The sequence below is a fragment of the Bos indicus genome, chromosome 9 (genome assembly GCF_029378745.1).
Source record: "Bos indicus isolate NIAB-ARS_2022 breed Sahiwal x Tharparkar chromosome 9, NIAB-ARS_B.indTharparkar_mat_pri_1.0, whole genome shotgun sequence".
Lineage (NCBI taxonomy): Eukaryota > Metazoa > Chordata > Mammalia > Artiodactyla > Bovidae > Bos > Bos indicus.
Window position 1 is genome coordinate 14,701,574 of NC_091768.1, and position 12,409 is coordinate 14,713,982.

Below are 12,409 nucleotides of genomic sequence, written 5' to 3' on the forward strand. Positions count from 1 at the left end.
GTATCCGACTCTGTGTGACCCCATAGACGGCAGCCCAGCAGGCTCTCCTGTCCCTGGGATTCTCCAGGCAAGAACACTAGAGTGGGTTGCTATTTCCTTCTCCAATGCATGAAAGTGAAAAGTGAAACTGAAGTCACTCAGTTATGCCGACTCTTAGCAACCCCATGGACTGCAGCCCACCAGGCTCTTCCATCCATGGGATTTCCCAGGCAAGAGTACTGGAGTGGGATGCCATTGCCTATGAGTAAGTGCTAAAAGGTCAACCTTTTCTATATTTTTTGGTTTTATTTTCTAAAAAGGAATTCCAGTGTCATAAGTGTGAGAGCTACTGTATGCTAAACTTTTCTTAGTGGTTCTCACAGCATAATCAGATATTAAATGTTCTGAGGATGTCTGCATCAGAGAGACAATGCTTAACATTGTTCAACCTAGCATTTCTCAGACTTAATTGGTAACTAAGTCTTTTTCATTAAAAAAGAATGTATTAATTGAACCAGAGTCCTGAAGGCACAGTTTGAGAACTCTAGTATGGAAAACAATTTGGTCAGAGTTGTTATCGCTGGATACTAGAATTTAGACAACTTTTACTTTGTTTTAATATTTTTCTTAAACGTTGGGATTTTCATGTGTATTATTTTACAGTTAAAATAAATAACATAAGTTTTTTTCCTTTTGGAAAATAAAAGGAAAATCTTAAAAGAAAACCAAATTTAGGGATCTTAAAAATTAATCACCATCAGTTTAACTGTTTTGTCATCAGAAGTTTAATGACAATTGTTTTGTAAACAAAGATGTTATCAAACAAACTGGAATTGTTTTTCCAGTTACATGGGTGGATTTGAGCTGATTCTATCCTACTCATTTCTCGTACTAGACAGTGTGTGTCTGTACTGATACAGCTAGTAGTTCCCCAGCAAAGAGCTGCCCTTCTGCTAGGCAAAAGGATAGGAGACAGAAAGATGAGCAAGGAGTGGGTTGAAAGATAACTGGCAGATTAGGATGTCTATGGACCAGTGTCCCTACCCCCAACTTGATGTCCAGCATCTGCCCACTTCCTTAAGGACTGTGTTTATATAACCTCATTATAATGATCAAGTTGTTTTAAGAAAGGAGGAAAGAAAGGATGGAGGAGGAAATGGCAACCCACTCCAGTATTCCTGCCTAGAAAATCCCATGGACAGAGGAGCCTGGTGGGCTACAGTCCACAGGATCACAAAGAGTCAGACATGACTTAGCAACTAAACAACAAAAAGGGATATCACTCAAGGAAAACATATCTTTGACGTTCTTATAAAATGTCTCACAATTTTTGCTTACAAAAGCTTTTTTTTCCAGCTTCAGCTTGGATGAAAATACAATTGAGCCTGAATAGCCTGAGTTAAGGAAGACGTCTCTTCATCAGCATCTGTGAACAAAACCAAAGGCACAATTTTGCAAGAGATTTTGGTCATAAGGCATTGCCTCCTTGGGCAAGCAGCAACTTGGAAGGAGTCATGCTTATTGAAGCAAAAAAAGGTTTTCTTAAAAGTATAGGCAAACTACAAATGGTATTCATATCAGAAGGAGTGCTGCCAAAGGCCCTTGGGGTGAGAAAAACAGTGCAGGGTGGCACCGCAGTCGTGTGACTCAAGCTTAGTCAAAGAGTTATGTCAGTCTTTCAAGGTTACTTAGAAAAAAAAATCTATACATCTGGGGGGAACAATTGGTTCTAGACAATGAAAATATTAGAGCTCAAATTTAAAACAAAACTAGGCTTCCACTTAAGAAGTCCAATGAATCAAGAGCCCAAGACTCTGAGACAGAATCGATAGCAGTAATCCCAGTAAATCACTCCACATCCCTGGCACAGAGCGGTTTTCACTGGAAAATGCAGCTAATTTTCAAGATGGCGGAATGTGCCAGTTCAGCCGTCAGAGACTAACTAGCACAGAGCTGAGAAAATTGTGTAATGCCACACTTATTTACTTCTAACCCAGAACTTGGAATGGATTTCAGGGAGAATTCATGTTCACATTACACTATTTAAGACCATCTGTATGTTCTTGAAACCCAGTGCTGCATGCGTCTGATTTTTCCTATGGGAACGAAAGGTAAATTGTGATAATAAAGACCTCTCAAACCTCCCCTAAGAAGCTTTTTCAGATTCCCTTCAGGGTTACTTATTCCTCTCAACTCTTTAATACTTTCTTGATATTTCCATTTGGATTTGAACACATAGATCTAATTTTTCTTATCTCTGTCCCTCTTTGTATATTTTTTTACAGTGGAAATAAAGGGAAACAATGAACATCATAAGTCAAAGAACAATGCGACTGAAGTTGTTCTTTTCCATCTCTAGGCAGAAAGTCACTTAATCTATTCAGAACTATGTTAGGTAAAGACCACTCAGGAAAGTTGCCTGAAATATAATGAAGGTGACTCTCCCTATTTGCAAGTGTATTTGTTCTGCCTTTTTTCAGATTGTAACAATGTTTATAATATTGGATTGAATTATAGATAGTACACTTTTTTAACTTGAAGAAACTTGAGCAGTTATCAAGTAATAATGAGTCAACACTTAGATTGTACTAGGGGCTTAGTAGTTATTACTCATGGAATCCTTACAAAAATCAGACGTCTTGGTTACTATTACTACTGTCATTTTACAACAAAGAAGCAAAGCACGATGCTTTGTCACATGCTCATAGTCATGCGATTAGTAAGCGACAGAATCAGGATTGGAATGTAGACTGTCTGGTCACCCAGGCGGTGTCCCCAGAGCATCCTCCTGTATTTTGGCTCAACTGATCCTTTTACAAAAAGACTCAGTGGGATTCACGGACTTCCTAAAGACATTCCTGCACCCAAGATCAATACTCTTGTTTTCTAAATTTGGGTACAACCCGCTCAGCTACCAACAAATAATTTCCCAGAGATGGACCATGGTATTTATTAACAAACCTCCAAAGAACAGCTTTAATAATTTACAGGAATGTATGACAGCCACACTGGCAAATCCTTCTTGTCATCCAATCTGGTCGCTGCTTCTCCAATGCCTTCACCCTCCAAGGACTGAGGACAGTATCCCTCTGCAGAGCAGCTCTTCATGGGGTGCCTAACAGGGGAAGGGGAAGCAGCCCTGAATCAGGCATCGATGTATCTGAGTTTCAGTCCTGGGTCTACAATGACCAGGTTTGTCAGTTACGGAAAAGATTCAATCTCGTGTGGTATAATTCCTCACCTGGAAAATAAATGTCAGATAGATTGCTTTAAAAAATGAATAACCCTCTGTTTTCAATAATTCATATGATAGAGTACCTGGTACAAGAGTATGGGGGCTAAACAACTTTTTATTGCACTAATAAACATTGGTCAGACATTTAGTGTTTGAGCATTATTCTGTTTTTACACATTCTTGTCTTCCTTCAGTCACTAATTATGTTGGTTCAGTTTTTGAGCTGGGACATCCTCCTACAGACAAAAGAAAAGGCTTGTATAAATGCTAGTGGGAACCTCTCAACTTTCCCAACCGCATCGGTGACATCAGTAACCACCCCTTATCTCAGAAAAATAACTGTGAATAGTACTACTAATAATGTTTTGATCCAAATTTCTACCATGCTGATTGCTAATCAGCTAATCTTCTAAATGCTTTGGGAGTAAAATGATATCCTTGAGATGATCCAAACCCTAGCTTTCCCCTCCTCCTAGAAGATGCTAACGTCCTGGGAATAAGTGTCCAGTTGGCACAGTGTGTGGAACACATGTCCACACACCGAACGTCTCCAGGGCAGAAGAATAATCTGGCTGCTTTGACGGTTTGTAATAAGAGGGAAAACTGGGAACCCCTTAATATTGAGGCCATTTACAATAGTAATTCCTCACCAGGAATTCCAGGCTCTTCTGTAAGTAGAAAGGAATATTGGGAAACCAAAGAACAAACAAATGTGCACTGAAAATATTAATGCATATATCCCTTCAGATTTTCTGTAACAAAGTCAAAGTGACCAATCATTTGTTATTTCTGATGTAATATGGCCTGACATATTCTTGCCAGATTTAATAGATTACAATTTTCCTGCTGAACCTGAGGATAAAAAGTCTGGACTGCACTGAAATATTCTTATTAAAGAATCCAGCATGGCTCTTTTGTTCATTGTTTCCAGATTTTCCTTATAAAATAATCCTGTTTGGAATTTCACAATCACACTAGTATATTAAAATCTGTGTATAATTCTGCATAAAAGAAACTTGTTTCACTGGGTTTAATTCATATTTACCTAACCATGGAATGATAATTATATTTTTATTTGACTGTGCCTGTGTGTGTGCTGGGGTTTCCCTGATAGCTCAGTTGGTAAAGAATCCACCTGCAATGCAGGAGACCCCAGTTCAATTTCTGGGCTGGGAAGATCCGCTGGAGATGGGATAGCTACCCACTCTAGTATTCTTGTGTGTGCTAAGTCGCTTCAGTTATATCTGACTCTATGCAACCCTAAGGACTGTAGCCCACCAGGCTCCTCTGTCCATGGGATTTTCCAGGCAACTATACTGGGGTAGGTTGCCACGCCCTTCTCCAGGGGATCTTCCCAACCCAGGGATTGAACCAGCATCTCTTATGTCTTCTACATTGGCAGGAGGGTTCTTTACCACGAGCCCCACCTGGGAAGCCCAACTGACTGTACTTTTTCACAAAATAGATACCATTTCAAAGAAGTATTTAACAGGGAATGCATATCAAAGTCATCTCTGGAATTTTTTTAAATGTATATGTAGCTCTCCCAACTACATTTTGTCGGGGGTGGTGGGGAGGGCGGGGGGCGGGGACAGATGGAATAGAAGATAGCTGTACTTTTGAAATCTCTAGGAGTGACACTCATTTCCCAGTTGGAAATCAAAATGCTAGAAGAGGGCAAGAGTCCTGGAGAACCCAGCATGAGCCAGGCTTCCTCAGCTGATGTGTGGGAAATACTAGCCATTTTGCTCTTTATCATTCAAAACACAGATTTCTGCTCTTTTAGACTGAAGATCTCCCTGATAATCTGTATATTCTAGTGCTATGCATTAGAAGGTATGCTAAATGATAGCTGTTTTATAGATAACATATAGCCACAGAGGAAAGAAATCTGCAGTAAGATATGATATAGTAAACCTGAGTTGCTATTTCTCATTTAAAAGATTATCACTTGAAATAAGGTGACCTACTCAATCTGCTTCTTTTTATTTATTTATTTATTAATTTTTTTGGTCAGTGGAAGTTTTATTTCAATATTTAGTTGAAGCTTTTTTTTTTTCCTTTTTTTCTTTTTTTTTTTTTACTTTACAATATTGTATTGGTTTTGCCATACATCAACATGAATCCGCCACAGGTGTACACGTGTTCCCAATCCTGAACACCCCTCCCACCTCCCTCCCCATACCATCCCTCTGGGTCATCCCAGTGCACCAGCCCCAAGTATCCTGTATCCTGCATCAAACCTGGACTGGCGATTCGTTTCTTATATGATATCATACATGTTTCAATGCCATTCTCCCAAATCATCCCCCCCTCCTTCTCCCACAGAGTCCAAAAGACTGTTCTATACATCTGTGTCTCTTTTGCTGTCTCGCATACAGGGTTATCGTTACCATCTTTCTAAATTCCATATATTCGCATTAGTATACTGTATTGGTGTTTTTCTTTCTGGCTTACTTCACTCTGTATAATAGGCTCCAGTTTCATCCACCTCATTAGAATTGATTCAAATGTATTCTTTTTAATGGCTGAGTAATACTCCATTGTGTATATGTACCACAGCTTTCTTATCCATTCATCTGCTGATAGACATCTAGGTTACTTCCATGTCCTGGCTATTATCAACATCACTTATTATCAGAGAAATGCAAATCAAAACCACAATGAGGTACCATTTCACACCAGTCAGAATGGCTGCGATCCAAAAGTCTACAAGCAATAAACGCTGGAGAGGATGTGGAGAAAAGGAAACCCTCTTACACTGTTGGTGGGAATGCAAACTAGTATAGCCACTATGGAGAACAGTGTGGAGATTCCTTAAAAAACTGGAAATAGAACTGTCATACGACCCAGCAATCCCACTGCTGGGCATACACACTGAGGAAACCAGAACTGAAAGAGACACGTGTATCCCAATGTTCATCGCAGCACTGTTTATAATCTGCTTCTTTTTAGAGTGAGGAGTATTAGAATGAATTCTCAGGGTTTTGTGGACTCGTCAGTATGGCTCCTGGGAAGTACTGTGGGTTTAGGAGCCTTGCCACGCTGGAATAATGTTTCTTTCTTTCGCTGTAACTCTTTGAAGCATGAGTTTAGTCCCTTTCTGGTTTTGATTGCAGTTGTGGACTGTCTTAGCCTTTTAAATTTCCTTTGTTATTGTTATTTATTTTATTATGAATTGGAGCAAGAAGATTCTAAAAGGCAGATTCATTTTGGTATCTTATCCAGAAAATGTCTCTTAAATGTAACTAAGTTTATGAAATCATTTATATTTAATTTTATATTAACTAGTTCTTTCAAACTCAATTACTTTTCTGAAATCTAGGCACAGAGTTTCTTACGCTTAACTAAATTGGAGGCTGTAGACCTTTCATTTGAAAGAGGAAAAACATGAAACCAGAAATCTGAGTCTTCTTTTGATAGTCAGCTGTAATTTTTTTTTAAATTGTGAAGCCATTCATCATTCATTCTGAGGGAATTTATTTTATTCCAGTACTGTGACATATATATCTCTTCTCTTTGCTGGTGAGAGAAGTTTTGAGGATACAGAATACATATGACTCAGGCTACTAAACTAAAGACTTTTCTAACTGTGTTCTAGTGCAACTGAAATTATTTTCTGCTGTGTTTTCCCACTACTCAGTGTAAAGAAATAAGGATTATATTGCAATTAAATTCTTTTAATATGAAAGACTTCTTTTAGACAACAGCTCTATAAAGTTTTTAAAACTTTTATATAAGTGTAAAGAATCATGAAATATGTTTTATGTTATTGTGGTAACTCACAAACTGATGACAAAAATGTGATATTTAATTTTTGATTTTTCTCCCCAAAGCTATACCCTCTGTTCTACAAGTACCATAAACAAGACTATGTTAGTTTCAGTGTTTGAAACAGCAGCATTTTGCCTCTACTCTGATATCTTTAAAACAAAAATTGCTTCTAAAGTCACAAATCTTGGAGCAGACCTCAAAACTTTATTTTTCCACAAGGTCAATCTGTAGAGAAAAAAATTATTATTATTTCCTTCTCCCCTCTTTGCATCATATATTCTTGTCTCTTTATTTATGCTCATCCTCTTTTATGTGAACTTCTCAATGCCTATAATTTTCTACTCCTTGTTCATAGTGGTCAGGTCATTCCAAACCCCAACAAGGATGCCAAATAGCATATAAAACTTTTCTCTGACTTCCAAGGAAAATCATTTAGAGCAGCATGCTACAAATGGTGTTATTTTTCCAAACTTTCCTATTGTATTTCTATTGGCCCTATGTAAGTCTTGTTCTGTCTCCTTATCCTCAAATAAAGAAAGCCCTGCGAAGACCTGGTGTTTCCAAAAGACCTAGTACATAGCAACTCTTTGGCCCTTCTTATCCTTTATTTGGGTGCTGGTCAAACTTCCATCCATCAGCATTCTGTGGAGAAACAGGTTGTTAACTCACACAGTTTAGAATCCAGTTCCCAGTGTCTCTGAGGTTAAATTTAGGTGATTATGTTCAAATCCAACTCCCTAGATGTCTGATATTCCTAACAGTTTGTGTGCATTTATAACCCACAGCATCTACTGAAACCGGGACTCTTTCTAGTTCTATCCCATCCACTTCAATTTTAAATGTGCCAGGATGCAGTGAACACACCCCCTCCCCATTTTTTCCTTTCTTCCTAACCTGTGTCCATAGAGCTTAACTATCAGAATGGAGGAATCAGGCCACAAGTGTCAACATGACTTAGTAAAGGAAGATAGAGATGCAAATCAATAAATAATTTCACTGATGGCTTCAGTAAGTTCATGCAAACCAATGTATTTTTTTAACCTAAGCAAACAGCTTGCTTATTTTTATTTATTTATTTAAATTGGAAGCTAATTACTTTACAACACTGTAGTGGTTTTTGCCATACATTGACATGAATTAGCCATGGGTGTACATGTGTTCCCCATCCTGAACCCCCCTCTCACCTCCCTCCCCATCCCATCCCTCAGGGTCATTCCAGTGCACTGGCCCTGAGCACCCTGTCTCATGCATCAAACCTGGACTGGTGATCTATTTCACATATGGTAATATACATGTCTCAATGCTATTCTGTCAAATCATCCTACCCTCGCCTTCTCCCACAGAGGCCAAAAGTCTGTTCTTTACATAACAGCCTGCTTATTAAGACTCACTCAAGCTCATAATTCCATTGCATTCACAAATGCTGAACTATTATGTCATGAACTTTCAATCCTAATACATATGCTCCCCACCCTGAAAGATTAGTTTTAAGCCACTTTAGCCTGGACACTAACACCCTATAAGTATCCTTCCCTGACCTCCCTCTTCAGAGACACTAAGACGACAAAGGCAGTGTTTTCCTTTGATTGCGTTAGGTCTAATAAATACAGTTTTGATTGATTATTAGGCCTTCTGGTAGTCTTCAGAGAGTTGACATCTTCTGAAGATACTTCTCATCCTAATGAGTTTGCCATTTTTTAAGAAGGAGAAAAAATGGGAGAAGAACAGTATCATGCTCCTCTAAAAGCATAAGTAGAATAATCCCTTGCCTGGTTTTCTAGTTGATTCACCACCTGGATCTGATTTTAGACTACTAAATCAGGGAGATGTCTTCCATTATTTCAGGTATATGAGGTTTGTTTTGTAACAGTAAGCTAAATACAGCTAGGCTAGTTTATTTTTATCAATCCAGATATTGACAGTCTTATAATCTTGGGATTTTTCCAAAAATTTGCAGTAGATTATCTCTAAGAGCTACATGTAGGCTGTGTTTTGATTTTTTTCCTACAATTTAATTTTTTTTTTAATTATTTTCGAAGAAATTGGAAGATACTCCACAGTTTTTAGGCAGGTATCATTTTAAACCACAGCTTCCATGGTGGCTCAGTGGTAAAGAATCCACCTGCCAATGCAGGAGATGCAAGAGACATGGGTTCGATCTTTAGGTTGGAAAGATTCCCTGGAAAAGGAAATGGCAACCAACTCCAGTATTCTTGCCTGGAAAATCCCATGGACAGAGGAGCCTGGCAGGCTATTCTCCATGAGGTCTCAAAAAAGTTGGACATGACTTAGCGACTAAACAACAACATTTTAAACTGCACGTTTGTCCTCCTTTTCGAAACAAAATATCTGTGTCTGCTATTCAAATTGGCAATTCACTTGTTTTTGTTTTTCTTTTCCTCTTTAAATTAAAGTACTACCCTGGGCCAAGCACTAGGAAAGAAGTTAAAGATTTGCCTTCCCCACTCTCAGGGATAATACATTAGAATAGTCCTATACAAGGCAGCTTTTATCTACCTACCATTTATGTAAGCATAGATTTTCTCCTTGAGAAGAAAAAGATACTACATAATGAGAAATGGGGTTGAATGGTAGAGATGAGCAGATGGTATTTTTTTAAATTCCAGCTATTTAAGCTAGAAAAAGGGTTTTGCCTCAAAATTAGTTTCAAAAAGACTACATTCTAGAAGCTGACCCTGACTTCACTCCACTTCTTTCACACACCTCCTCACTGGAAGCAGCCTAGCCTGTAAAAACTATGATGGAGAACTTGTGTTCTGTGTATTTACTGGAAATGATTTTCAGATGAATTCTGTAATCATATCCTCAAGTCCACTTACAGTCTTACTGAAGTGAAAGTGAATTCAAAGAATTTTTAATAATGTGTTAGCTTTCCCAACTTATGTTTGACCAATTTTGAGAGTTGATGTTAGTAGCCTAAAATCTCTGTTAACTAATAACTGATTTTTTTAAAAATGAGAAGGTAATGTTAGGCAGGATTTTGACTCAGAATCAATACAGAAAAAGTCAGATTTATGAAGATACAATGGATGACCTCTGCTGCTGCTGCTGCTGCTGCTAAGTTGCTTCAGTCGTGTCCGACTCTGCGACCTCATAGCCCACCAGGCTCCACTGTCCCTGGAATTCTCCAGGCAAGAACATTAGAGTGGGTTGCCATTTCCTTCTCCAATGCATGGAAGTGAAAAGTGAAAGTGAAGTCGCTCAGTCGTGTCCAACTCCTAGCGACCCCATGGACTGCAGCCCACCAGGCCCTTCTGTCCATGGGATTTTCCAGGCAAGAGTACTGGATGACCTCTAGCGTGGAATAAACCATTGCCTTAACTTCTCCAGGACAATTTCTAGTTCAAGTTTTTGTTTTGTCATCATATGAAGACTGTGTAAAATAGTTTCAAGTCAGAAATTATGATCCAAGTTCCTATACTGTATAATTTCTGCAGAGTAGAGTCTGCTACTTAGCATTCTATCTCCCATACTAATGACAGATTGAAATGTCACTAAAGGTTTCACAGTTGATTTATTCAGCAATCCTTGCTGTGAATAGTCCTAGTAGTACTAACCTACCGTGGATGCATTTTTCATCTTCTCCTGACCAAGTTTTTTAAAAGGGTAGTGGGGAAAATATGTAAGAGTCCTCGGTACATGAGAGTCTGGGAATTCATATTAGAGAATACTAGAACAGGGCCCAGACATGGAGATTAAAATGATAAAAACACATATTTTGTCTCCTCAGAATTTGCCGAGATTTGGCCCTGCATGCAATGGCTTCTCTTTTCAAGAATAGTAAGAGTTCCATATCAGTTATAGTCTCAATTTATTTCATTTACTGTGCATATCAATAGCTATTAATAGGGGAACATTGTTCTCCTTTTTCTGAATACAGACAGGAGAAAGAGATTTTTATTTGTAATCTAATACCAAAGGTGATTTTGAGGAAAGAAAGGTATTTTTCTACCCCTAGTAGTTACTCAACTCTATCCCAGCTTTAGGAATGTTTACTGAGGCCAGATTCCACAAGTTAAACCCTAGTCTTTGCACCCAGCATAAAAACCTCTGTAGGCCAGCCAGTTCTAAGGCCACCTTGGAATTAAGGTTCAGAATAGAGTTTGCTGAAAGTAGACCTGAGGAGTTCTTAACAACCCAACCTCTGAAATTTGACCTGGGGCTGAATCTGGAATTCCTAGTCAATTTCAGTGTCAAGTTACCTTCTGAAATGAAAGAGACAAAAGGATTTGACACCTTGTCAGTTCATATCATCCATATGCACCTTTAAACTGCAGGAAGAATCTTAAGAGGTATCATTAAGATGCTAGAGAAGAGGTTACAAAATTCCCATTGGCAAAGAATCTGTGTGGGCCGAAGTTTGCCTTGGGGGAGTAAATGGCCCTCTGAAAGTCTGCTCCAGACCAAGATGTTTCAGTACCTAACATTAGCCTCAGGCTGTACTGAGATTGTTGTGCTGCTCATGGTCATAGTCTAAGTGTTTGTGCTTTTATTTAATGGAACAGGAAACACCATAATGGACAAAAAACAACAAGATCAATGTAATCCTGTTCCATCACCTGGAAGAGTGATAACCCTGCAGAGGACAAAGAAAGGAAACAGGAAGCAAAGGAGGTACCCAACCAGGAAAGGAACAGAAGCTAAAACAGATGAGCAAGTGACTTGTAAAAAAAAAAAAAAAAGCTTAAATTGAATGCCCCAACACTGATGTGATAAGCAAGTCTTATTAGTTTCTGTTTTACACAGAAATGTGGCTTTAGGCTGACCAAGGGAATGGAGGAAACAGAGCCTGAAAGGAAGGCACAGATTTGAGGAGGAAATAGGAACAGAGGCTATATATTATCCACTTGTAATCTTCAAAGGTACAGAATCAAGTTTTCTACTTGTAGATGTTGATGGGAGCCAATCTGCAAATTCTCAAAATAAGATGTTCCTGGAAGCAGAGGGAGGAGATTGGTCATGAAAGAGGTGGAGGAATTTTATTAGCCAAAGAAAAGGCTTTCTGCAACTTGGAATTCCCTTCAGGTTAAGTTGGCATGCCAAGAACAAATTCATGCCAAGGTCTTTTCAAAGAAGTTTGCAGTGAAATAAAAACACCTGTCGTGACTATGGTGAACCCCTCTGGACAATTTGGCAAAAAGAAAACCTCTTTCTCTGTCATGAAGAGAGTGCACCCAGTTCCATGCTGTAATTATTGAGTAATCTGTTAAATGGAAGGCTTCTCAGGTGGCATCAGTAATAAAGAACCTGCCTGCCAATCAATGCAGGAGACTCAAAAGACATGGGTTCAATCCCTGGGTTGGGAAGATCCCCTGGAGAAGGAAATGGCAACCCACTCCAGCATTCTTGCCTGGTGAATTCCGTGGAATGTGGAGCCTGGTAGGCTACCATCTATGTGGT